The 27,175-nt window shown below is 35.5% G+C and overlaps 1 long non-coding RNA gene across 1 annotated transcript in view; it reads right to left on the bottom strand.

Moving 5' to 3' along the window:
• The window catches only part of LOC140498557 (uncharacterized), a 76,838-nt gene that overhangs the window by 40,147 nt on the left and 9,516 nt on the right, over positions 1-27,175 (bottom strand). The window contains exon 3 of the long non-coding RNA XR_011965131.1: positions 20,626-20,730. This is a non-coding gene — a long non-coding RNA (uncharacterized lncRNA). The remainder of the gene's footprint in view (positions 1-20,625; positions 20,731-27,175) is intronic.

Raw genomic sequence — 27,175 nt, 5'->3', positions numbered from 1 at the left:
GACCAGGAGGCAAGGTGGGTGTGAGGAGAATATTCAGAGGTCAAGTCACTGGCTGGGGAGAATGCCCAGAAAAGGGAAAAGAAATAAAACTATTGAAGGCTACTTTCTTGGAGAACAGACATTTCCTCCCTTCCTTTCTGATGAGGAAGAACAATGCTTACCATCAGGCAAAGACACAGAAATCAAGGCTTCTGTGTCCCAGCCCACCCAATGGGCTCAGGCCATGGAAGAGCTCAAAAAGAATTTTGAAAATGAAGTTAGAGAGGTGGAGGAAAAACTGGGAAGAGAAATGAGAGACATGAAGTCAAAGCATGAACAGCAGATCAGCTCCCTGCTAAAGAAGAACCAAAAAAATGTTGAAGAAATTAACACCTTGAAAACTAGCCTAACTCAATTGGCAAAAGAGGTTCAAAAAGCCAATGAGGAGAAGAATGCTTTGAAAAGCAGAATTAGCCAAATGGAAAAGGAGATTCAAAAGCTCACTGAAGAAAATAGTTTTTCAAAACTAGAATGGCACAGATGGATGCTAAGGACTTTGTGAGAAAGACAGATATCACAGAACATAGTGAGAAGATTGGAAAAATGGAAGATAATATGAAATATCTTATTGGAAAAACAACTGACCTGGAAAATAGATTCAGGAGAGACAATGTAAAAATTCTGGGACTACCTGAAAACCATGATCAAAAGAAGAGCCTAGACATCATCTTCCACGAAATTATCAAGGAAAACTGCCCTGAGATTCTAGAACCAGAGGGCAAAATAAATATTCAAGGAATCCACAGAACACCGCATGAAAGAGATCCAAAAAGAGAAACTCCGAGGAACATTTTGGCCAAATTCCAGAATTTCCAGGTGAAAGAGAAAATATTGCAAGCAGCTAGAAAGAAACTATTCAAGTATTGTGGAAATACAATCAGGATAACACAAGATCTAGCACCCTCTACATTACGGTATTGAAGGGAATGGAATAGGATATTTCAGAAGTCAAAGGAACTAGGACTAAAACCAAGAACCACCTACCCAGCAAAACTGAGTATAATACTTCAGGAGAAAAAATGGTCTTTCAATGAAATAGAGGATTTTCAAATTTTCTTGATGAAAAGACCAGAGCTGAAAAGAAAATTTGACTTTCAAACACAAGAATGAAGAGAACCATGAAAAGGTGAACAGTAAAGAGAAGTCATAAGGGACTCGCTAAAGTTGAACTGTTTACATTCCTAAATGGAAAGACAATATTTGTAACTCTTCAAACATTTCAGTATCGGGGTACTGGGTGGGAGTACACACACACACACATGCACACACGCACACATACATAGAGACAGAGTGCACAGAGTGAATTGAAGAGGATGAGATCATATCCTAAAAAAAATGAAATCAAGCAGTGAGAGAGAAATATTGGGAGGAGAAAGGGAGAAATTGAATGGGGCAAATTATCTCTCATAAAGGAGGCAAGCAAAAGAATTATTAGTGGAGGGATAAAGAGGGGAGGCGAGAGAAAAACATGAGGTCTACTCTCATCACATTCTACTAAAGGAAAGAATAAAATGCACACTCATTTTGATAGGAAAACCTATCTCACAATACAGGAGAGTGGGGGACAAGGGCACAAGCAGGGTGTGGGTGAGGATAGAGGGGAGGGCATGGGGAGGAGAATGCAATCCGAGGTCGACACTCATGGGGAGGGAAAGGATCATAAGAGAATAGAAGTAATGGGGGACAGGATAGGATGGAGGGAAATATAGTTAGTCCTATACAACACAACTAGTATGGAAATCATTTACAAAACTACACAGATTTGGCCTATATTGAATTGCTTGTCCTCCAAAGGGAAGGGGTGGAGAGGGAGGGAGCTAAAGAAGTTGGAACTCAAAGTGTTAGGATCAACTGTAATGTTCTTACCACTAGGAAATAAGAAATACAGGTTAAGGGGTAAAGAAAGCTATCTGGCCCTACAGGACAAAAGAGAAGACGGAGACAAGGGCAGAGAGGGAGGATAGAAGAGAGAGCAGATTGGTCACAGGGGCAATTAGAATGCTTGGGTTTGGGCGGGGGAGGGGATAAAAGGGGAGAAAATTTGCAACCCAAAATTTTGTGAAAATAAATGTTAAAAGTTAAATAAAAAGAAAAGAAAACACTTCTTTAAAACTTAGAATAGAACATATGAACGATAATGACATTATGAAAAACGATGAAGTCACAAAGCAAAACCAAAAGAATGAAAAAATGGAAGATGATGTGAAATATCTCATTGGAAAAACAACTGAACTGGAAAATAGATCCAAGAGAGACAATTTAAAAATTATGGGACTACTGGAAAGATGATCAACAAAAGAGGCTAGACATCACCTTTCATGAAATTATCAAGTAAAACTGCCCTGATATTCTAGAACCAGAAGGCAAAAAAAAATATTGAAAGAATCCACCAATTACCTCTTGAAAGAGATCTAAAAAGAGAAACTCCGAGGAACACTGTAGCCAAATACCAGAGTTAGCAAGTTAAGGAAAAAAAAAATATTACAAGCAGCTAGAAAGAAACAATTTGAGGATTGTAGAAATACAATCAGTATAACACAAGATGTAGCTATAGTTTTTTGGGAAATGAATGTTGAAAACTAAAAATAAATAAATTTAAAAAAAAATTTCATGTCCTTTGACCCAGAAATTTCACTTCTAGGACTGTATCCCAAAGAGATCACAAAAATGTGAAAAGGACCCACACGTAGAAAAAGATTTACAATAGCTCTTTTTGGGATGGGCAAGAACTTGAAAATGTGATAATATCCATAAATTGGGGAATGGCTGAACAAGTTGTAGTTTATGAATGTAATGGAATCCTACTATGGTTTAAGAAATGATGAACATGTACACTTCAGAAAAACCTGAAAATAGTCATATGAAATGATGCTGAGTGAAGTCAGCAGAGATGGTACAACATCCCACACAGTAACATAATGTATGACGAGAGTATTTTTATAGCCTTAGCACTTCACACCAATGCAAGGAACTAAAACATTTCCAAAGGACACTTGATACAAAATGTCATCAACATACAGAGAAAAAACAAAACAAAACAATAGAATCAGAACACAGAAGGAGGCAGAGTATTTTCTCTTTCTTATATTTTGTTTTGTTTTGCCTTCTCTCATGGTTTCTCCCATTCCTTTTAATTCTTCTGTGCAACATGACTAATGTGATAATGTGTTTAGTAGAATGTATGTGTAGGACTCCTATAAGATTGCATGTTGTCTTGGGAAATGAGAGGGGAGAGATGAGGAGAAAATTGAAAACAAATGGAAATGATTTTTGAAAACTGAAAACAAATAAATTAATAAAATAAAATGACATATTTTCAAAGAGGGTATAGGAATTTATTATGAGCATAATACATTTGATGAGGAGTGATTTATACCAGGGATTCAGGGTTGTTTCCATATTAGGAAAGCTATCATCATAATTGAGCATTTCAATAACAAAACTAAGAAATCATTTGATTTTCTCAATTGATTCAGAAAAACTTTTGACGAAACACAAAACCTGTTCCTTTTAAATATATTAGAGCACAGAGAAATAAAGGGAAATTTTCTTTTTCTTTTATTATTTTATTTATTTTTTAATGTTCTAAAGTCACTACCATAAAACTTCGATTTTTACCGTCCCACACCTACCACCCATTATGCCCCTGCCTCCTCAAGACGGCATACTATTCTATACAGGATCTACATATACTTTCCTACTGTACACCTTTTCACTATACTTTTGCTATGTAGATGAACTAAAATAAATGGAAGAAATCAGACAACAAATCAAAACAAAATACACATGCACACACATACACACACACACAAACATGATCTCGTACATTCTGTGAATGAATTCCATAGTTCTTTCTCTGAGTGTGGAAGGCATTTTGCCTTAGAAAACCATTCTAACCATTCTTGGATTATTACAAAGTTCCAAGTCTTCCAGAAAAAAAACTGTCACACACTGTGGTCATTGATGTGCACAAAGTTCTCCTGCTTCTGCTCCTTTTTCTCAGTATCACATCAATTAAGTCCTTCCAGGCCTCCCTGAAGTCTTCTTGTTTATCATTTCTTATGGCGCAGTAGTACTCCATTACATTCATATTCCATGATTTATTCATCCATTCCCCAATTGATGGACATCCCCTTGACTTCCAGTTTTTGGTAACTACAAAGAGTGCTGCTATAAATATTTTTGTACATGTGGGACCCTTTCCCATTTTTATGATCTCTTGGGGATAAAGTCCTAGTAGCAATATTGCTGGGTAAAAGGGTATGAACATTTTTGTAGCCCTTTGGTCATAGTTCCAAACTGCTCTCCAGAGTGGTCGGATGAGCTCATAGGTCCACCAACAATGAATTAGTGTTCCAACTCTCCCACATCCTCTCCAACATTTTACAAATTTCCTGTTCTGTCATGTTTGCCAATCTTACAGGTGTGATGTGGTACCTCAGAGTTATTTTGATTTGCGTTTCTCTAATCAAAAGTGATTTAGAGCATTTTTTCATATGATTATAGATATCTTTAATTTCTTCCTCTGAAAATTGCCTGTTCATATCCTTTGACCATTTATTAATTGGGGAATGATTTGGATTGTTGTACATTTTACTCAGTTCTCTGTATATTCTAGAAATAAGGCCTTTATCCCTGAGATCAGCTGTAAAAATTCTTTCCCAATTTACTAAATCTCTCCAAATTTTGGTTCCATTGGGTTTGGTTGTGCAAAAACTATTCAGGTTAATGTTATCAAAATTATCCATTTTGCATTTCATAATGCTTTCTGTCTCTTCTTTAGTAAAAAATTCTTCCTTTCATCATAAATCTGATAAATACATTATTCCTTGCTCCTCCAGTTTGTCAGTGATATCAATCTTTCTACCTAGATTGTGTACCCATTTGGACTCTATTCTTGTGTACGTTGTGAGGCATGGATCTATGCCTAGTTTCTGCCACACTGTTATCCAGGTTTCCCAACAATTTTTGTTGAGCAGTACATTTCTTATCCCCGAAGCTGGGGTCATTGGGTTTATTAAACTGGAGGTTGCTATATTCCTTGCCTGCTGTGTCTTGAGTGCAAAGTCTATTCCACTTGTCTACCCTTCTGTTTCTTAGCCAATACCAAGTTGTTTTGATAACTGCTGTTTTATAGTACAATTTGATATCTGGTAGCGATAGGCCACCTTCCCTAACATTTCTTTTCATTAGTGCCTCTGATATTCTGGATCTTTTGTTCTTCCAAATGAATTTTGATATTATTTTATCCAGCTCTTGAAAATAATTATCTGATAGTTTAATTGATATGGTACTAAATAAGTAAATTAATTTAGATAGGATTGTCATTTTTATTATATGACCTGGGCCTACCCACGAGCAAGTGATGTTTTTCCACTTACCTAAATCTGACTTTATTTGTGCAAAAAGTATCTTCTAACTGTGTTCATATAGTCCCTGGATTTGTTTTGGCAGGTAAACTCCCAAGTATTTTATAGTGTCTACGCTAGCTTTAAATGGGATTTTTCTTTCTGTCTCTTGTTGTTTGACTTTGTTAGTAATATATAGGAATGCAGAATATTTGTGTAGGTTTATTTTGTAACCTGTAACTTTGCCAAAGTTGTTTATTATTTCAAGTAGCTTCTTACCTGAGTCTCTAAGTATATCATCATATCATCTGCAAAGAGTGCTAACTTAGTTTATTCTTTGCCTATTCTTATTCCTTCAGTTTCTTTATCTTGTTTAATTGCTACAGCTAGCATTTCGAGTACCATATTGAATAATCGTGGTGACAATGGACGTCCTTGTTTCAGCCCTGATCTTATTGGAAATACATCTAGCTTATCTCCATCGCAAATAATGCTTCCTGAAGGTTTTATGTAGATACTGCTTATTATTTTATGGAAAGTTCCCTTTATTCCTATGTTCTCCAGTGTTTTTAATAGGAATGAGTGTTGTATTTTGTTGAAAGCTTTTTCTCCATATGTTGAGATAATCATGTGGTTTTTGTTAATTTTGCTGTTGATATGATCGATAACGCTAATAGTTTTCCTAATATTGAACCAGCCCTGCATTCCTGGCGTGAATCCTACCTGATCATAATGCATTAATCTCCTGATAAGATACTGTATTCGTTTTGCTGAAATCTTATATAAAATTTTTGCATCTTTGTTCATTAGAGAAATTGGTCTATAATTTTCTTTCTTTGTTTTGTCTCTTCCTCATTTGGGTATCAAAACCATATTTATATCATAGAAAGAATTTGGGAGTACTCTTTCTTCCCAAATTTTCAAAAATGGTCTAAACAGTATTGCAAATAACTGTTACTTAAAAGTTTGATAGAATTCACTTGTAAATCCATCTGGCCCTGGGGATTTTTTCCTAGGGAGTTCATTGATAGTTTGCTCAATTTATTTTTGTGAGATGGGGTTGTTTCAGTATTCAACTTCCTCTTCTGTTAGTCTGGGCAAATTGTATTTTTTGAAATACTCCATCTCATTTAGATTATCGAATTTTTGGGCATAAAGTTGGGCAAAGTAATTTCTAATTATTGTTTTAATTTTCTCCTCATTGGATGTGAGTTCACCCCTTTCATTTTTAATATTAGTTATTTGATTTTCTTCTTTCTTTTTTTAATCAAATTGAAAAAAGATTTATCAATTTTATTTTTTCCATAAAATGAATTATTGGTTTTATTTATTAATTCAAGAGTTTTCTTAATTTCAATTTTATTAACCTCTCTTTTGGGTTTCAGCATTTCTAATTTAGTATTTACTTGAGGATTTTCCATTTGTTCTTTTTCTAGCTTTTTCAGTTGCATGCCCAAGTCAATGATCTCCTCTTTCTCTATTGTATTTATGTAGGCATTCAAAGATATAAAATTTCCCCTAAGAACTGCTTTTGCAGTATCCCATAAGATTTCGTAGGTTGTCTCATTATTGTCATTCTCTTGAATGAAATTGTTGATGGTTTCTTTGATTTTTTCTTTAACCCAGTCTTCCTTTAGGATTAGATTATTTAGTTTCCAATTGATTTTTGGTTTATCTTTCCATGGTCTTTTATTACATATAATTTTTGTCGCATTATGATCTCAGAAGGATGCACTGATTATATCTGCCTTTCTGCACTGGAATGTGAGGTCCTTATGTCTTAGTACATGGTCAGTTTTTCTAAATATGCCATGTATCACTGAAAAAAAGTTATATTCCTTTCTATTCTCATTCAATATTCTCCAGAGATCTATCATATCTACCTTATTCAGAGTCTTATATACCTCCTTAACCACTTCCTTGTTTATTTTGAGGTTCTACTTATCAAGTTCAGAAAAGGTGAGGTTCAGGTCCCCCACTAGTGTAGTTTTTCTGTCAGTTTCTTCCTTCAACTCCCCCAACCACTTCTCTAAGAATTTGGATGCTATACCACTTGGAGCATACATGTTTAGTAATGATATTGCTTCATTGTTTATGGTTCCTTTTAGCAGGATATAGTTTCCATTCTTATCTCTTTGGATTAGATCTATTTCTGCTTTTGCTTTGAATAAGATTAAAATTGCTGCTCCTGCTTTTCTTACATCAGCTGAAGCACAATATATTCTGCTCCAACCTTTGACCTTTATCCTGTATGTATTCCCGGGTTTCAAATGCGTTTCTTGTAAACAACATATTGTTGGATTATGGCTTTTAATCCATTTTCTTCTCCAACTCCATTTTATGGGAGAGTCCATTCCATTCACATTTACAGTTATGATTATAATCTGTGTATTTCCCTCCATCCTCTTTCCCACCATTTGTGCTTTTAACTCTCCCATCTCCCTTCCCCTCCTCGATAATATTCACTTTTCACTGCCTCCTCCTGCAGCCTTCCCTTCCTTCTTGCAACCTTCCTCCCTTTTACTCCCCTTTATCCTTACTTCTTCTTCCCTCCCTTTTAACTTCCCTCCCCTTTCTTCCCCCTTCCCCTCCTACTAGCCTATAGGGCTAGTTAGGATTATCTACGTAAGTTTATTGTTCCCTCCTTGAAACAAATCAGAGGAGAGTACCTTTTAAACAATGCTAATCTCCTTCCCCTCTTTCCCTCTACTATAATTTTGTACTTGTTCCATTGATGTAATTTAACATTTTCTGCTTCCTCCTTTTCACAGTTCCTGCTACAGTCCCTTCACACACTTAAATCATATTTTTAACCTGACATCATTTACTTTATACCCGTTTCCTCTATGTATATTCCTTTTATATTTCATAACAGATGTACAATTCACAAGATTAAAGGTATCATCTTCCCTTACAGGGAGGTATACGGTTTGCCCAAATTGAGTAGCAAGTTTCCTCTCCCCAATTTACCTTTTTGTGATTCTCTTGAGACCTGCATTTGAAGATTGCATAGTCTACTAAGTTCTGGCATTTTTTTCAGAAAAGTCTGGAAATCCCTTACTTTGTTAAATGACCTTCTCCTTGCCCGAAATGTTATACTGATCTTTGCTTGGTAGTTGATCCTTGGTTTAGTCCCAACTACTTTGCCTTACGGAATATTAGATTCCAATTCCTTTGATCTTTTAATGTAGAATCTACAAGGTCCTGTGTGATCCTGAATGTAGCTCCTCGATATTTGAATTGCTTCTTTCTGGTTGCCTGTGGTGTTTTCTCCTTCACGTGATAGTTCTGGAATTTGGGAATGACATTTCTTGGGATTTAGAGTTTGGGATCCCATTCAAGAGGAGAACAGTGGATTCTTTTGATGACTACTTGGCCCTATGAATCTAGCACTTCTGGGCAGTTTTTCTTGATGATTTCCTGGAAGATATTGTCCTGACTTTTTTTTCATCATGACTTTCTTGCAGGCCAATAATTCTTGAATTTTCTCTCCTGGATCTATCTTGCAGGTCAGTCATTTTTCCAATCTGATATTTTACATTTTCTTCTATCTTTTCCTTCTTTAGATTTTGTTTGATTGCTTCTTGCTCTCTCATTGGGTCTTTAGTTTCTACTTGCCCAATTCTAATCTTTATGAAATTGTTTTCCTCAGTTAACTTTTGCATCTCCTTTTCCATCTGTCCAATTTTTCCTTTAAGGAGCTATTTTCTCCAGCAAATTTTTGTACTTTTTTTTCCATTTGTCGAATTTTCCCACTTAGGTTTTGTGTTTCCTTTTCCATTTGACCAAGTGTTTTTTTTTTAGGGATTTATTTTTTCCAATTAATTTTTGTACTTCCTTTTCCATTTGTTGAATTTTCCTTTTCAAAAAGATATTCTCATCAGTGAATTATTTTTTTTTATACTTCTAAAATCATTGGCCAGTTTTTCTTCTATTTGCTTCTTTAGCTGTTCCAGGAGAGCTGTTTGTGCATGTGAGCAGTTCATAGCCCCTTCTGAAGTTTTAGATGGAAGTACAGTCTCACCACTGACTTCTCTGGTATTTGTGTTTTTTTCCTTATCCCCATAGAAAGATTCTATGGTTTTTTTATGCTTATTTTGCTTCTTTTTATTCATGATGGTGATTGTGTATTGTGGCTTCTAGTTTTTTCAGTTAGAAGCTGCAGAACTTGGTGTTGAGCTGACTTGTGTGAAAAAGCTAAGAGCAGGTTTTTGTTTTGTGTTTTCCTCACCAGGCCTGGGGTTAGGTTCTTAAGTGTGGGGGAGGAGTGGTCTGGTCACAGGAGATCTCCTCAGCTGAATTGAGACAAAGGCAAGCTCAGGGGATGGTTATCCCAGCTGCCCTATTGTCTTCCTGTTTCCCATGGAGTGCTGAGGCATGCCTAGTTGCTACTGTGGGTTCCCATCCCTCCTTGGTCTCCTCTCCTTGCACTGAGGGTTTCCTGTGTCCTACTGAGAGTTTTCTCTACCCTGGGTCCTCTGTCCTTCCAGTTTGCCTCTGCCAGAGTAGGTGGAATCCCCTTTAGCTATTTTCCTAGCCTCAGGTGTTATGAGACTATTTGCTCCCTCTGCTGTTCCTAGTGATCCCGGATTTTTCTGGGAAAATATTTTATGGTTCTTTCATGGTCATCAAGGGTTGAAGAGAGAGCATTTACTGATCATTCCACCATCCTGACTCCTGAGAATTCAACTAAGTGATTTACTGAAGATTAATATGCTGACTGACAGTCTCAGAAGCTGCTGCGCTGATATCTGGTGTTCAGTAGCTGCCACTCCTTCATCTCTGCTGGTCTCCCACCTCGGGTGCAGTGCTGCTCCGTTGGTTCTGCCTGATGCTCTCAGGTTTCCCGGGGCCCTTCTGCTCCACTCGGCTGGACATGCCACACTATGCACTATGGGCTCCCTGCCACGGAACAGATTCTTTTTGTGGACCTTCTAGTCTGTCCTGGGCTCCGAATCCCTCACAGTCTGTGTCCCACTGGATTCTGCACCTTCAAAATTTGGTCAGATTCTCCTTTCAGAGGTATCTGAAGGAGTTTGTCCAAGAGCTTAGGTGAATCATTACTGTCACTCCACCATTTTGTCTCTGCCCCCTCCCTCCCCTTCCCCTGGCATTATTGAATTGTTCTTAAAATGATAAGGAGCATTTATCTAAAACCATTAGCAAGCATTTTATGCATTGGGGATGATCTAGAATCTTTCCCAATAAGATTAGGAGGAAATAACAATTTCCATTGTCACCATCGCTATTCACTATTTTACTAGAAATGTCTGCTTTACCAATAAAAGAAGAAATTTATATTGAATGAAATAGAATAGGAAATGAGGTAAGAAAGCTATAACTCTCTTTAAATGATATGTTTAAGAATATTTGGTGAATCCTAGAGAATCAAGTATAAAACTATGGGAATAATTAACTATTTTAGCAAAGTTGCCAGGATATGAAATAAACATACAGAAATCATTAACATTTCTGTATGTTACTAACAAAGCCCAGCAGCAAGAAATAGAAAGATAACTTCCATTTAATGTAACTCTAGACAATATAAAATATTTGCAATTCTTCCTGCCAGGACAAACCTAGGAATTAAATTAAAAAATTACAAAGTGCTTTACACAAGTCAATTCAAATATAAATGACTGAAAAAATATCATTTTCCATTAGTAGAGCAAGTTAATGTAATAGAAACTATAGTTTTGTCTAAATTAATTTACTTATTCAATGCTATACCAATCAAAATACCAAAAATATTTTATCAGTGCCATACCAAACTATTAAATATATATATATATATATATATATATATATATATATATATATATATATATATATATATATATATATGTATGTATGTATGTATATATATGGAAATATATTTCTATTCTGTGTGGAAAAAATTCATCTGGAAAAATAGTAGGTCAAGGATATCAAGGGAATTAACGAAAAAAATGCGACGTTGGTGGCCTACCCATACCAGATCCAAAACTACATTATAAAGGAGCAGTCGTTAAAACTTTGAAAAATAGGGAGATGGATTAGTGGAATTAAATAGATACACAAGATTCAGTATTCAATGGTAATTTTCAGATAAAGAACTTAAAACTGAATATAATCATATACAAATATTAAAACAAGTTGCCTGTTACCACCTGAGTTACCACCTCACGTCTATCACATTGGCTAGCATAAGATAAAAGGAAAATGATAAATGCTGGAGAACATGGGGGGAAGTTGGAACAGTAATTCATTGTTGGAGTTAGGAACTAACTGATTCGACTCTTCTGAAGAGCAATTTGGAACTATGTCCAAAGCACTATAAAACTGTGCATACTCTTTGATGTAGCAATACCACTACTAAGTTTGCATCCCAAAAAGATCATAAAAAAGGAGAAAAGACCTCTAGTGCCAATGAAACAGTCACAGTGCCCATGAATATACCAGGGCAATCCAGAATCACGAGATACAACAGACTCTGCACGTGGATCACAGACCAAAACATTTATGCAGATACCAGAAAGCCAAATTTATCATAGTAACACAAATCTGTTCACAATAACAAGGCACAGAACAGCACCATCACCAAGTCTTCCCCCACTGGGCTTCTCACAAGCCAGTTTCATTAAACAAATCAAAAACAGGTTCCCTTATACAAAATCATAAACAAATGCTTTCACTCATGTTAGTCAGCAACCTGCTTGCCTACATCCTTCCTAGCTCTGAATAGACACTGACCAATTGCCTCGCAGCTCTGCTATAGCTCTACCTCTTCCTGTTGCACCCATTCAACAAACTCCTCCCACTACAGGCTCCATATGATTCAAACTCATGTGACTCAGGCTTCCATGAGACCCAGGCAGGTCACATGGGCCTATTAATGAATGGGAAATATTTTCCCATTTGAATTACCATTACAGGATCTAGAGGCACAAACACATTTACAGCAGTTCTTTTTGTAGTGACAAAGAATAGAGAATTGAGGGGAATGCCTATCAAATGGGGAATAGCTGAATATGTTGTGATAAGGCTTACATGAAGCAATGCTGAGTGAAGTGACAGAACTAGGCGGACTTTGTGCATAGTAACAGCAACGTTTTGTAATGATCAACTTTTACAGACTTCCCTCTTCTCAGCAATATAAGGATGTAAGAGAATTTCGAAAGACTCATGTTGGAAAATGCTATCCACACACAGAAAAAAACTATGGAGTTTGAAAGTGATCAAGGCATAATATTTTTACTTTTATTTCTTTCTCATAGTTTTCTCTTTTTGTTCTGATTCTTATTTCACAAAACGACTAATGTGGAAACTATGTTTGATATGATTGTACATGCATACATAGCCTATATCATATTGCATGCCACCTTAGAGATGGGTGAGAATAGGGCAGGGGAAAAATGGATCTGAAAAATCTTATAAAAGTGAATATTCAAAGTTTTTAAAAAATGGATAAATGAAAACAGTAATATGGAATTTCAGGAGAATGTAGGATTTTGAGGAAAGATAAAGATTTCAGTATGGGGTGTGTTGACCTTAAGATATCTACTGGTCATATCTATCTACTGGTCATTCAGTAACAGACATCTAATAGCCAGTTGGATATGTGACTTTGCAAGTTAGGTCAGATTCGAGCAAGTTAAAAAGATTTGAGAGTCATCAGGACAGAGATGAAAATAAAATCCACAGAACTAATGCGATTACATAGTACAGAAGAGAAGATGGCCCAAAAGGAAAAGTCCTATGGAATGTCCATATTTAGTGAGTATGACTTGGAGGGATAACCAGTAAAGGAGTACAAAAAGTAGCAGTTACATGGTTAGGAGGAGAACCAAGAGAGAGTCGTGGCATGGAAATCTAGAGAAAATGAGTATGAAAGAGGAAAAAGAAGTCAAGCAACATTGTCAAAGGCTGTTGAGAGATCAACTAGGGTATGTATTGGGAGATGGGGAAATATAGACATATTTGAAGGAAAGTAGCAAGTAGACATGCAGAGATTAAAGATAAATGAAGTAGTAGAGGTGATTGATGGAACAATATCTTAATGAAGGGCATCACTTGTAGATGTTAATAGGTATTCATTGTTAAAGAGATGGGATACCTCTTTGTGTGAGACTAGAATTGAAGGGAAAAATGTGGTAAAAAAAAAAACATCTCAATAATGTAAGGTGAGGAGGAAAGGCGAAGAGGGAGCTAAGAATGAATCATCATCATTTTAAAGTAAAATATGAGGCAAAGTTCTCTGTTCAGAGGGTGAGGGAATGGGAAGTCACGGGAAATGGTTTTCAAGTTGAAAAAAACAAAACAAAACAAAACAAAAACAGGCATGGTCCCAATGAAGATATGTGAGAACATATTCTGACTCCTTCAAGTCGATAAGAGATGCTTGAGTGTGTCCATTTTGCAATAATAATGGAAGAAGAAGAAGAAGAAGAAGAAGAAGAAGAAGAAGAAGAAGAAGAAGAAGAAGAAGAAGGAGAAGGAGAAGGAGAAGGAGAAGGAGAAGGAGAAGGAGAAGGAGAAAGATAAATAAGAAGGAACCAATTTGATGGTCAAATGCTCCTACATAATAAATAAAAACTCAACCGTAATAGATCTCAGCAGTTGACAGGTCCATACTTTCAGTCTTTCCAATCTCATAGAACTTACAAAAAGTTGTTCTCTACAGAATAATCATTTTGAACCTTAGTCGCTTCTGTAGTAGATATTCAAGAACAATTTTAAGAACTCAGAGACATATAAAGATTAAATAAACAATGAACCCTTCCTCATGGAATTCATATTAAAAAGCAGCTATATGGAATTCAAATAATTTGCTACAGCTCACTAAAATTCTAACAGAGGTAGGAAAGGTTAAGAAAAGATTAGTAAATTACAAATGAAGTAAAAATGTTTCTAGAAATATATTGAATACAACAGCATTTCTAAAAATATTTTAAATGTATGTTTTAAAAATCATTTAAGGTATTTGATTTTGTTCATTCAAGTCTGACTCTTTGTTATTCCATGTGTGTGGTTTTCTAAGCAAAGATATGTGAATAGTGTACCATTTTATTCTCCCACTCATTTTACAAATGAGGAACTGAGTCAAAAGTGGGTTAAATGACTTGCCCAGGGTCACACAACTAGTAAGTATCTGAGAACAAATTTGAACTCATGACGATCAGTTGTCTTGACTTCAGTCCCCGGCACTATATTCACTATGCCACCCAGCTTGCCATATAAGGCATAGCTAAATATGTATCTGTGCTTTCTTCTTTATGCTTCCTAAAGGCACTACATCAGATTAGTAGGTGCTCAGGTTCCTTCCATTTTTAATGCTGTATGACTGCTTTTTCTTTAAAACAATATTTTTCTTTGTCAAGTATTTAGATTAGAATAATTAAAATTCCTATCAAAATATATTTCTGTCATTAACATTTTTAGCAGAAAATAAATGAAAGAAAAAGGAGCCTTTTCCTGTGGATTGCAAATATATCTGTAAAATCCAGTTACTTTTAGGCTCCAAATGGCCAATAAGCAAATGAGGATCCCAATGCAAAGCACTGAGTTTACTGTTGTGGTTGCTTATTTTATAGAGGGGAAATATTTAAAGTTACTAAATATGTAGAGACTCAAAATTATTTTGAGAAAATATGCTGCTTCAGTGAAGGAACTAGCTTTCAAATGGAATTCAAGTAAATTTATTTGCTTCACTGAAGCCAACTGTAAGTTTATACCAATTGAGAGAATACATCCATTGTCAAAGACAAACATGAAGACTGGGACATTTTTAGAATGACTATCATAATTCTCTGCCTCTCTTTGTAGCTGAGAAAGTGCTGTGTCAATTATTCATTTTTAATAGATGGTAAGTTGTTTTTGTTTTAAATGAGCTCGTGGTTGATTGACAGTGACTTTTTCCCAAAAATTTGCTGACGAAAAGCAAATGCTATAGATGAAAGGCCATCAACTTCAGAAAGCCTGAGTTAGAGGTCTTGCTGCCCTTTCAGTAGTGATCTCAGTGTGATTGTTCCAACAGGACTTTCATAATAAAATTGGATCTTCTCTCCAAGTCTGGCAAACCTTATAATACTAAGAATAGGTACCATGAAACTTACTTTTCATGATTTCAGCTGAGTCCATGTGCCAACTTTAAATCAGGACCAAAATACAGAGACAGATTTTATTTCCATGAGGTGGGGGTCAAAGCTCAGGAATTTACTTACCTTAGAAACCGCAGTTAGGTTAAGTAAACTGACATAAAATTGAATTTATCTTATAATGATAGTCAAATTTTCTACCTTTCTTCACAATGAAACACTGAATAAGGAGAAGCACTTTTGTGGCTTGTATAAGTCCTGACATAAGCATTTATTTCCACTGAAGTTTGTAGAAATTCATAACCTCTTATAAATCAATTCACCGAGGCTAGAAGAAATATCAAACCCAAAATATAACAGAGCTTGTCCTCGTGGAACTTATGTTCTCCCTGTTGGAATATAGTATGAAAGTAAATACAAAATATAAGAGAATAAGTACGAAGTAATTTTCTTGAGAGGAGGTCATTAACACCTGTGTGTGTATTGGGGAATTGGTAATGATGCTATGAATGAGGGAAAAGCTCACGTAGAAGATGAAACTTTAAATGAATTTTGGATGGATTTCAGTATACCAAGAGATGAGGAAGAAGAGGGAGAACATTCAAGAAGTTAAAATGGTACTCAGAAAATGAAACAAATTTAATGATCAAATAGATTTTCCACCTTCATCCTATTACTGTTTAGATCAGGAGCTCTTAATTTTTACGGGGACCCCTTGTTGTAATTTGTTAGAACATACAGACTTCACAGAATTAATTTAAATATAAGAAATGAAATCATAAGATTACAAAAAAGACCAATATTATTGAAATTATTATTTTTACAAGTTCACAGACCCCAGGTTAAAGACCATTTTTAGATAAATAGATCAGTAGATATTAGTAGTTCAGTAGAGGGACAATGTTCTGTAGCGTTCTTGGAGTCCAGAAAACTTGATTTCAGTTTCTGCCTCTCTCATGTGGTACCTATATAATATCTCAAGTGACTCAGACAACTCTGCCTCTTTTTTAAAAGAGGTTAAACAAACTCATGAAGTTGAAAGTGAACAAATAAGGAAACAAAAAGTGTTAAAAATATTTGGACCCATGGGCTGTTTCAGGGACCTTATGTATTCTATATCTCTACCTGTTTCTATTGACCACTGTGAGAAACAATCATTAAAACGGTCAAGAAGAATAATTATTTTTGCTAATAATACTGTTCAGAAATTAAAGACTAGAAAACATCAAAACCTTTGGCCCTTCTCTCATTGGTTTCATTCATTTGGAGAGTCTCAGTGTCAAATTTCTGTCCACAGCTCCTTCAATCACAGTACTTCAAATTTGCCAACTACCCAGGTGAAATTATCTTCCCCTTGAGACCATTGCAAGTCTTTCACTGCAAGAAACTCAGGTCTCCACTCTTATAATTCTTTGTTTCCTCTTCCATCTCAACCTGTGTTTTTACTATTTCCTCTGAAATTGTATTGGAAAATACCTTATTCTCCTTATATCTCCTCCTTTAAAAATCTTACAATTTTCTATTGCTCATTGAAATATCCTCCACCTGTATGCACGCATACATTCACACACAAATACATACACACAAGCACACATACACACAATTCCACATTCCTTGACACCCTCTTTAAAGCCATTTTCTCCAACCTTTCCAACATAGGATCAAGAGCAGGAATCAGCATACACTTTGTTATTCACTGCCTCTTCAATATCTTCCTGACATCACTACTTAGAACCTTTTCCTTCATGAAGGTTATACTCTCCAATGAGTTCAGTATGTGGGTCTCAATATTATTCAATTCCTGTCTATCTCTTTGCTAATGCAATATTCACGCTGGTGATCCTTCAAACACTCTGATCCCAACAACATTCTATCCTCTCAATCTTCATAACATCTAGCTCTGCCTTATCTAAGTCACCCCTAGAGTAATTTTTGATCTTATTATCACATCTAAAATACAACTCTGGAATTCTTCTGTCTTGAGAGTTTCTTGTCCTTTTATCCCTTCCATTGTCTCACTTCTCTTAAACTTGTTCTTTAACTGTACAAATAATCTTTTATGTTACTCTAATCACCTCTTTAGGCCATTCTGTAGTCCCTTCCGTTGAGTCTTCCTACACCATTTTAAGAAATCATCATCTACTCTTTTATCTCTTGTGCCCCCATAACTTAAGCAGCTCATGTGTTTCTAATCCTACTCTAATCTAAACTATTTGCCAACCTCAAGATTGACTCTGCCTGCCATTAAGTTTCTGATTACTGGTAGAGTAGTAATGAAAATTGTATGGATTGAATCCACTAAAAATTCATTAAGTTTTTTTGTTTGTTTGTTTGTTTGTTTTTGGATAGCACCTGTGTTTCCATCAGTATCAGAGGTGCCTGGTGTGGATACTCTACTGCTTCAAATAAACAACTGGTCTGTAACTTTATATCTTAGAAGTTTCCTGGGGTACTTAAAAGGTTAGGTAACTTATCTAGGATCACAGAGAGTATGTGTCAGAGGCAAAACTTGTGTCCAGACATTCTGGAGTGAGAGAGTGGAAAGGGACAGCCCTCTATTATACAACACTGCCTTTCTCATGTTATATGACTTCAATCAGGCATTAAACATTACATGGCACCTGTTGATAATCTATCTACACTTTTACCTCTCACTTTCTTCTTTGTTCACATTCTACTTGGTTTTCCTGATTGAAATCACATCATACTCTGAACCGTTATTTAAATGGCTGCCATGAAAAATGTTTCTTTTGCATATATCTAACCATGTCATTCTACTACTCAAAAACTTTCTAAGCTTCTGTATAGGCTAAATAATAAGAATAAAAACTCACTACATCAAGTTTTGCTATACCATATTCCAGTATCTAGTAAATTGTCACAAGTATTCCTAACATTAAAGTCCTTAATAATATGGTTCCAGTTACAGTTCTTCATTTATTTTGCATGACTCCTATCCAACTACTCTACATTTCATCTAAGCTTAACTACTATTCAATAAATTCAATAAAACGTGATATCTTGTAGAAGATGAATTACATACAAATGTATCAGTGCAGGTGGTTCCCAGTCCACAAAATATATTCCCTTCTTATTTTGGCCTTTCATAATTTCTTTGCTACTTCAGTACACAGTTAATATACAACTTATTCCACGAAGCTTTCACTAATCTTTCAATGAGAGTTTTATCTCCCTCTTCAAATTTTTCTGGAGTCATTTGCATGTATAGTTCTGTTGTTTTCATCAAAATTTACAGGGTGTTAAACATCTCTGGATACGTGTTATATGTTTACCTTTGTATACTCAGTACCTAACATGATTCCTTTCACAAAGTAATTTTTTTTAATAAGTTGAGTTATTACTGGCTTGAATTAGGCAGTGTCTGGATGTATTGGTATGCACCAAAGCAAGTTCATCCTTGGCCTTTACCCTAAAGTCTGTGATCTGTTCTATCTTCTGTGCCCACCTGTGATGGGCCTGAAATAAATGATATCTATCTTATAAGTCAATGAAAAGTGGCTGAGGAGAAAACAGGTCTAACAGTGTTTGGTATATAAATTAGTTATAACATAATATCTCAAGACTATACAGATTCAACTGGAAAGAGAACAAACAGATAAAAGAAATATTTTCTTTATACTTTACAATCATTCTAAAAATGATGAATGCATCATGTTAGAGGGAATAATTCTGTATGAATTGCATGATCCTGAAGAGCAATTAACTTCCCAGAAAAAAAAATATGAGTTATCTATATGTCTTGGTGAGATGACTTTCCTCACAAGGGAGATCACAGATCATAATCTAGAAATACAAATAAAATAATAAAATCCACAATTATAAAGAAATCACTGAATTATTTTGGCCTTTATCCTCTCAGTTCTCAAGTGTATACAAAAGTGGGGATGAGGTAAGAGATATAAAATGAAATTGAAAAATATGTCTACACTTGGCCAAATAAATACACACACACACATACACACATGTGTAGCATGTTGCTAAAATCTTAGTGTAGTTTTAAGCTTAAATAACTTCAAAGTGATTACATATTGAAAAGACTTGATTTTGGGGATGTCCATATATGGAAGATATCCTTGTTTTAGCTATTCAATGACTTATAATTGCCAAAATTGGTGAAATAGCTATTGAATTGAGCCAGATACATCTGAGAACATCTACACAAGGATAAAGTCTATATTTGGAGGAACAATTTAACTAACTACAAAATAATATGTCAGCAATAGGCTGGCCATATTGTGAAAATTATTTTTTTTCTTTTTTAATTGATGTTTTTCGTTTTGCTTTTGGCTGTGGCAACTTAGGAAAGAAAGAAAAAAAAATCACAGTAATGTATAGCTACTTTCTGCTTCTACACTGACAGTGGCACAGTGACAGGAAATAGTACAACGGGCCTCATAAATCATGTATTATAAGAATAATCAGTATTTTTTTAAATTTTCACTTCGATGTTCTAAATATGAGATTTTTGTCTCATGACCAGCAAGTGGATATACTAAAGGAAAAGCTGAATCAAACCGTTGAGCTAAATGGAAGGATAACTCATTTACACTGCTAAGACAATCAAAGAAAGAAGCTGGTAGAATAAATGTTATTGTATGCACAAAACCAACAAGAAACAGTGTTTCATAGGATATTTATTCACCATAAATAATATTAATACATAAATATATGTGTGTGTATTTGTGCAAGAAAACCTTAAAAATAATTCCATCTTAGGCATCAACATTTGCTGATGAGGAAGAAGAGGTAGGAAAATTCTATATTGAAGTTAGGAAGAGCCTCCAAATTAAATCAGCTCACATTTTGATACTTGGTGACTTTAAGGTTGACATGCAGGAAAAATGGTGAAGATGAGGAGAAATAATTGACATACAATTGGAACATTATCCTCATACCACCAAAATGAAAATTATAAAAATTCGAACTTGAAAATAAAAAGTGACATTATTACCAACTCTAGTAACTTTATATGAAAGTGAAATCTCAATTACAGAGAGGGGAGAGAGAGAGAAAAGAGAGAGAGAGAGAGAGAGAAAAAGAGAGAGAGAGAGAGAAAGAGAGAGAGAGAGAGAGAGAGAGAGAGAGAAAGTCTGAATCTGAAGAGATTAGAGAATGCATTCGTAAGCAAACATCTTACTTACTTGCCAGAGCAAGTTGACTGTCAAAGGCAGCATCATGATGAAATGTACACTTGTTTCAAAACTTTACAAAGGATGATGGACAATTATGAGCAGCATCATGGTATCCTAAAGGAGAGAGACATGGTTATCATGATAAAAATAGTGTAAAGAAAGCGTGCCAAAGACACAGAACTAAACAAATTCAATCCTGATCATGTAAGGATAAAAATGGAAGAATCACAACAAACCAAAGAAAAGGAAGGAATTATTTTAAAAAGTGTATACCAAACAATATTTTCTATAAAAGAAATTAAAACCACTACAGCTGAACTGACCCTAATAATATAATCCCATATTTGCTTATAGAAGAGAGAGAAATTACAATAAAGATAACATAGAAAAGAAAAGCAGTAAAATTGGACTAAGTACATCTACAGAATATCTCTGTTGAAGGCAGCATATTTGCAAACATACTGAAGGATCATTACACAAGGTATCTTAAAGAGGGGAAAATGTCGAAAGTGTGTGTGTGTGTGTGTGTGTGTGTGTGTTTGTGTGTATACGTGTTGAATGCATCCAAATAAGCATCAGTAACCATAGATATATTTCTATTCTCCGAACTATACAAATTTTGGGAATCGTCTGTCAAAAAAGAGAAAGGATTATGTAGCACAGAAATTGTCCAATGGAAAGAAGTGAAAAATTAAGATGAATAGTTATAAGAATTTGTAATCCATGCAAAAGAGAGGCAGCATTCTACAGCTGATTGACTTCTGGCCCAGAGAGCTGAGAAGATGTATGACCCTCAAGATTTCTCTTAACCTCTCTAAACTTAAGCTTCCTCATCTTTAAAATGAAGGAGTGGAACTCAATGAACTAGACCTCCAATTGCTTTCTCAGCTCTAAATCACAAAATCAATGTTCCTGTTCCCTTTCACTTCCCTAGCACTTGCTGCATAAGGATGAAATTGATAAGAAAAAGTGTTTGATATTCATAACAATATCACATAGTACATACATATACATATTAGCATTTAAGTTATACCTTTGCATCATTTTTTTTCCTTTTGGGACAAGAAAGAAAGAGACATTGGTGTTGAGACATTGGTATTGCGAGGAGGATTGGTGTGTAAAAGTGAAGAACCAAGGAAGAGTCACTTGTTAAAATTTCACTATGAACATTCTTGCTTCAGAAATTGGCAAACACTACAAATAAGAGCTTAATTAATTGTGCTGTTACTTGTCCAGGCTAAAGAAAATGACAGAAAAAACTGTTAATGATGCAGATTAAAATGTAAAAGTGTTATACATACTTTATTCTTTTTCCAGACATTTAAACATTTACCAGTATATACTGGTTTGTTTCCTTTTCTCCTCAATATATTTTGGACCTAATTGAACTTAATCAAAGAGGCTTGATACTGTTGCTTTTGCTTTTCACTTTTGTTAGAAGATAAATTCTGTTAGAGAACCCCAAGGCTACTCCAGCCAGCTTTTCCAGGCATTACCAGGGTTCTTTAACAGAACATCCTAAAGATCCCATTTCTCTTAGGCTCTACTCTTTCATAGTAACCTCCCCACCTGGATTAACCTTTTCTTCAAATTTTATTTTAGGTGTAGTCAAGATGGCAGAATAGAAAGACCGACCTGTAGAATCTCCCCCTCCCTCCATAGCCCATAAAATACCTGTAAGATACGACTCTAAACAAATTCTAGAGCAGGAGAAGCCACAAACAGAGAGACTGAAAGAGATTTCCAGCTCAAGGCAGGCTTAAAGGCCTAAAGGAAACGTCTATCACACCAGGATCAGAGCTGAGCATAGCCCAGCCTTGGCCTGGCCAAGGGGACAGGAAAGGAGGAGGCCTCACGGCAAGTAGAATCCATGGCAGCAGCTGAAGTTCCCAGATCCCTCAACCCACAAACGCCAAAGGCAGCTACAAAGGTCAGTGAGAAAGTACTTTCTCCTGCATGATAAGGGAACATGGTCTGGCCCTGGCAGGATCAGGGTGGCAGCAGTTGTTGCAGGGCAGCATCCATGTTAGGAGTCGTCAGCCTAAATCCCCTGGGGGAATGACAAGGCTGATCTGGATCTCAGCACGGAGTGTTGGCCCTGGGGTGAGGAGAAGTGCTGACTGTCCCAGTGGAGTTAGTGGAGGCTCCAGAGAGGGAACCCTAGTGGCAGATACTGGGTAGAACAGAGTGCTTGTAGTTGCTCACAGACAAGAGCACAAGTTAGGAGGCAAGTAAGTTCCTCTCCCTTCGTTGTTCCACCCTGGAGCAACTGAGAAGTTACAGATCCCCAGAGTATAGCCTCCTGTTGAAAAAGGACTCAAAAGTCAAGTAACTGACTAGGAAAATGACCAAAAAAAGGGAAAAGATAGGAGTAGAGAAGGTGAATTTCTTGGTGAACAGGTTTTTCTTCCATCCTTTCAGATGAGGAAGAATAATGCATACCATCAGAGGACTATCTAACAGTTAAAGCTCCTGCATCCAAAAGCTCCAAAATAGATATGGAAAGGACTCAGGCCATGGAAGAGCTCAAAAACGATTTTGAAAACCAAATAAGAGAGGTGGAAGAAAAACTGGGAAGAGAAATGACAGTAATGCAAGAAAATCATGAAAAGCAAATCAACAGCTTGCTAAAGAAAACCCCAAAAAATCCTGAAGAAAATAACACCTTTAAAATAGGCTAACTCAACTGGAAAAGAGGTCCAAAAAGGCAATGGGGAAAAGAATGCTTTAAAAAGCAAAATTAGCCAAATTGAGAAGGAGGTTCAAAAGCTCCCTGAAGAAAATAGTTTTTTTTAAAAATCAGAAAGGAGTAGATGGAAGCTAATGACTTTACGAGAAACCAAGAAATTACAAAATAAAACCAAAAGAATGAAAAAATAGAAAACAATGTGAAATACCTCATTGGAAATACAACTGACCTGGAAAAGAGATCCAGGAGAGACAATTCTAAAATTATGGGACTACCTGAAAGCCATGATAAAAAAAAAGAGCTTAGACATCATCTGCCATGAAATTATCCAGGAAAACTGCCCTGATATTCTAGAACCAGAGGGTAAAATAAATATTGAAAGAATCCACCAATTATCTAATGAAAGATATCTGAAAAGAGAAACTTCTAGGAATATTTCAGCCAAATTCCAGCGTTCCCAAGTCAAGGAAAAAATATTGCAAGCAAGTAGAAAGAAATAAATCAAGTATTGTGGAAATACAGTCAGGATAACACAAGACCTAGCAGCTTCTGCATTAAGGAACTGAAGGTCTTGAAATATGGTATTCCAGAAATTCAAGGAACTAGGATTAAAACCGGGAATCAACTACCCAGCAAAGCTGAGTATAATATTTCAGTGGAAAACGGTCATTCAATGAAATAGAGAACTCTCAAGCATTCTTGCTGCACAGAAAATTTGACTTTCAAACACAAGAATCAAGAAAATCATGAAAATACAAACAGGAAAGAGAAATCTTAAAGGACTTCCTAAAGGTGAACTGTTTACATCCCTACATGGAAAGATAACATTTGTAATTTTTGAAATTTTGTTCAGTTGGAGGCATTATACACAGAGAACACAAATTGAGTTGAATAGGAAGGGATGATATAAAAAAAGTGAAATTAAGGGGAGAGAGAGGAATATATCAGGAAGATAAAGGGAGAATTGTAATTGGGCACATTATCTCCCATAAAAGAGGCAAAAAAAAGCTTTTTCAATGGAGGGGAAAAGTGGGGAAGTGAGACGGAAAAATGATGCTTACTCTCATCATATTTTGCCTAAGGAAGGAATGACATGCACACTCAATTTGGTGCGAAAATCTATTTTTCACTATAGAAAAGTAGAGGAGAAGGGGAAAAGTGGGGTGGGGGAGAATGATAGAAGGAAGGGCTAATGAGACGATGGAGTAATTAGATGTAAACACTTTTGGGGAGGGACCAGGTCAAAAGAGAGAACAGAATAAATGGGGGGGGGGGCAAGACATGATGGAGGGAAATATAGTTAGTCTTACACAATAACCAGACTATTACAGAAGGTTTTTGCAAAATTACACATATATAGCCTATATTGAAATGCTTGCCTTCTCAGTGGGGATGGGTGGGGAAGGAGGAAGGGAGAGAGGTCAAAATTTTAGGAACGAATGTTGAGAATGGTTTTTGCATACAAATGTGAAATAAGAAATACAAGCAATGATCTATAGAAATCTGTTTTGCCTTACAAGAAAAGAGAGAAGATATGGATAAGGGAAGGGAGGAGTGTGATAGAAGGGATGGCAGATTAGGGGAAGGAGTAATCAGAATGGGTTGGAGGGAGGGAAGAGATGGGGAGAAAATTTGGAACTCAAAATTTTGTGGAAATGAACTTTGAAAAGTAAAAATAAATAAACATTAAACTTTTTATTTTGGACTCAAATACTAGAACACAAATATAGAATAGAGAAGAGAAACACACACACCATAAACTTAAATACTGGAACTTAAATACAAAATAAGCAAGAATAAAAAAACATGTTGTGTAGATAGCATAACAAAAGAAAGGATTTAAAATATGCGAAAATAAATTTTCCTTTCAAGAAAGCCTACATGATAAGTAATATTGTATTAAGAACTGTCCATCTTTGCTTCCTTTTAGGTTTTCCTTTGTTCTCTACTGTGCACTTTTTTGCTTTGTGCATTTTTCTTCTCCCTCTCCCCACCCCAAAAAGACTGCAATTTAATTTTGATTTGTTTCTCTGTAATGATAGACAGACACACACACACACATACATGCATACATACATACACATACAGACATCTATTTTTCCAAATAAATTCTACCCCTAATCTTTGTTTTTGTTTGTGCATATCTCTTGTTTCCTATGCTTCCTACTTCTTTTAATTTACTTGTACCCATTACCTCGCGCTCTGATTTCTTTTCTACCATCTTCCACGGATCTCTGCCCTATCCTGCCATTTTCAGGAATCTAAATACCCTTCTATGGCCCCGATTTGCCTATTGCCTCACCCTTCCCTCCGAAAATTCTCCTCCTGTCCTCTCCCCTTGCCTATCCCCCTACTGTTTCATTTCTTCTGAATTTAGAAGATTTTTATACTCTTCTAAATACATATTTATTGTTCCTTCTTAAACCCATTACCAATGAAAGTAGGTTAACATAATTTCATGCCTTCCTTCCCCGTCCAATAGCTCTGTATGGATTCTGCCTTTTTCACCTCATTTATATAAACTAATTACTCTTCTTAGATGTTTTTAAATGCTTTTACTTTTAAATTTTGTATCATACTCAGGTTTTCCCCAATCTTTCTTACGAGCTGCAAACTTATTATGAATCTTAGACATGTTTTACATTTTATATCTATCTGTATGTGTTTATATATGTATATGTATCTATATCTATATCTATCTATCTACGGATAGATAGATATAGATATAGATATAGATATAGATATAGATATAGACAGATAGATATACTGTCTTTCCTTATTGAATCTCTTATCATCAGTCTTTGATATGTACCTTATAGGTCTTTTGGCTATTGTATATCAAATAGATTAAGTTCAGATTTTTTTCTTTTTTAACAAAGTAGGGAAAGTCTGACAGTTGATCAGTTGTCCAAATTTTTTTTTTCTGTTCAGTATTATGCTTAGTTTTTCTGGGTATGATATTTTTGGCCAGAGTCTCAGTTCATTTGCTCTTCAATATATAGTTTTCTAAGATCTGTGGTACTTCAATCTCTTTGCTGTTAGTTCTTCTGTGACTCTAATTGTGGCAACCACATATTTAAATTGTTTCATCCTTGTTGTTTTTCACAGTTCATTCTTCACTTAGGGGTTTCAGAATTTGACTATGATATTCATATGACTTTTTCTCATAAGATTTCTTTTAGGTGATCAATGTGTTTTTGTTTTTGTTTTGTTTTGTTTTGTTTTGTTTTTTGTATTTTTACTGCACCCCCCAAGATGTTTCACTTTCTCTTCTATTTTTTCCTTATTTATATTTTATCAATTCTTTCTTGATCTCTTATAATTTAGCTGGCTTCACTTTCCCTGATTGCAAATTTATATTTTCTTCCTTAAGATTCGAGAACTTCAACTATAGCAGTCTGCATTTTGATGAACCCAAGAAACCTAGCATGTGGTACAAGAACTCACTGCTGGAAAACTAGAAAATAGTGTGGTGCAAACTGGGCATAGGCCAATACTTGACACTGTATGCCAGAACAAATTCTAAATGGGTATGCAATCTAGGTCAAAAGGCTGATATTGTAAACAAATTAGTGGAGCAAGAAATACTTTATCTCTCAGATTTATGGAAAATGGAGGAATTTGTAACCAAAAAAGTGATTGAAAACATTATGACAGGCAAAATGGATAACTTTGACTACGTTATATTGAAAAGATTTTGCACAAACGAAGCCAATGCAATCAAGACGAGGGGGGAAGTAGAAAACTGGGGAAGAATTTACACAACTAATGTCTCTCATAAAAGTCTCATTTCTATATTATATAGAGAACTGATTTAAATTACAAGAATACAAGTCATTCTGGAATTGATAAATGGTCATAGGATATAAA

This window comes from Notamacropus eugenii, chromosome 4, assembly GCF_028372415.1.
Source record: "Notamacropus eugenii isolate mMacEug1 chromosome 4, mMacEug1.pri_v2, whole genome shotgun sequence".
NCBI lineage: Eukaryota > Metazoa > Chordata > Mammalia > Diprotodontia > Macropodidae > Notamacropus > Notamacropus eugenii.
This window is presented reverse-complemented; position numbering and strand designations above follow the sequence as displayed.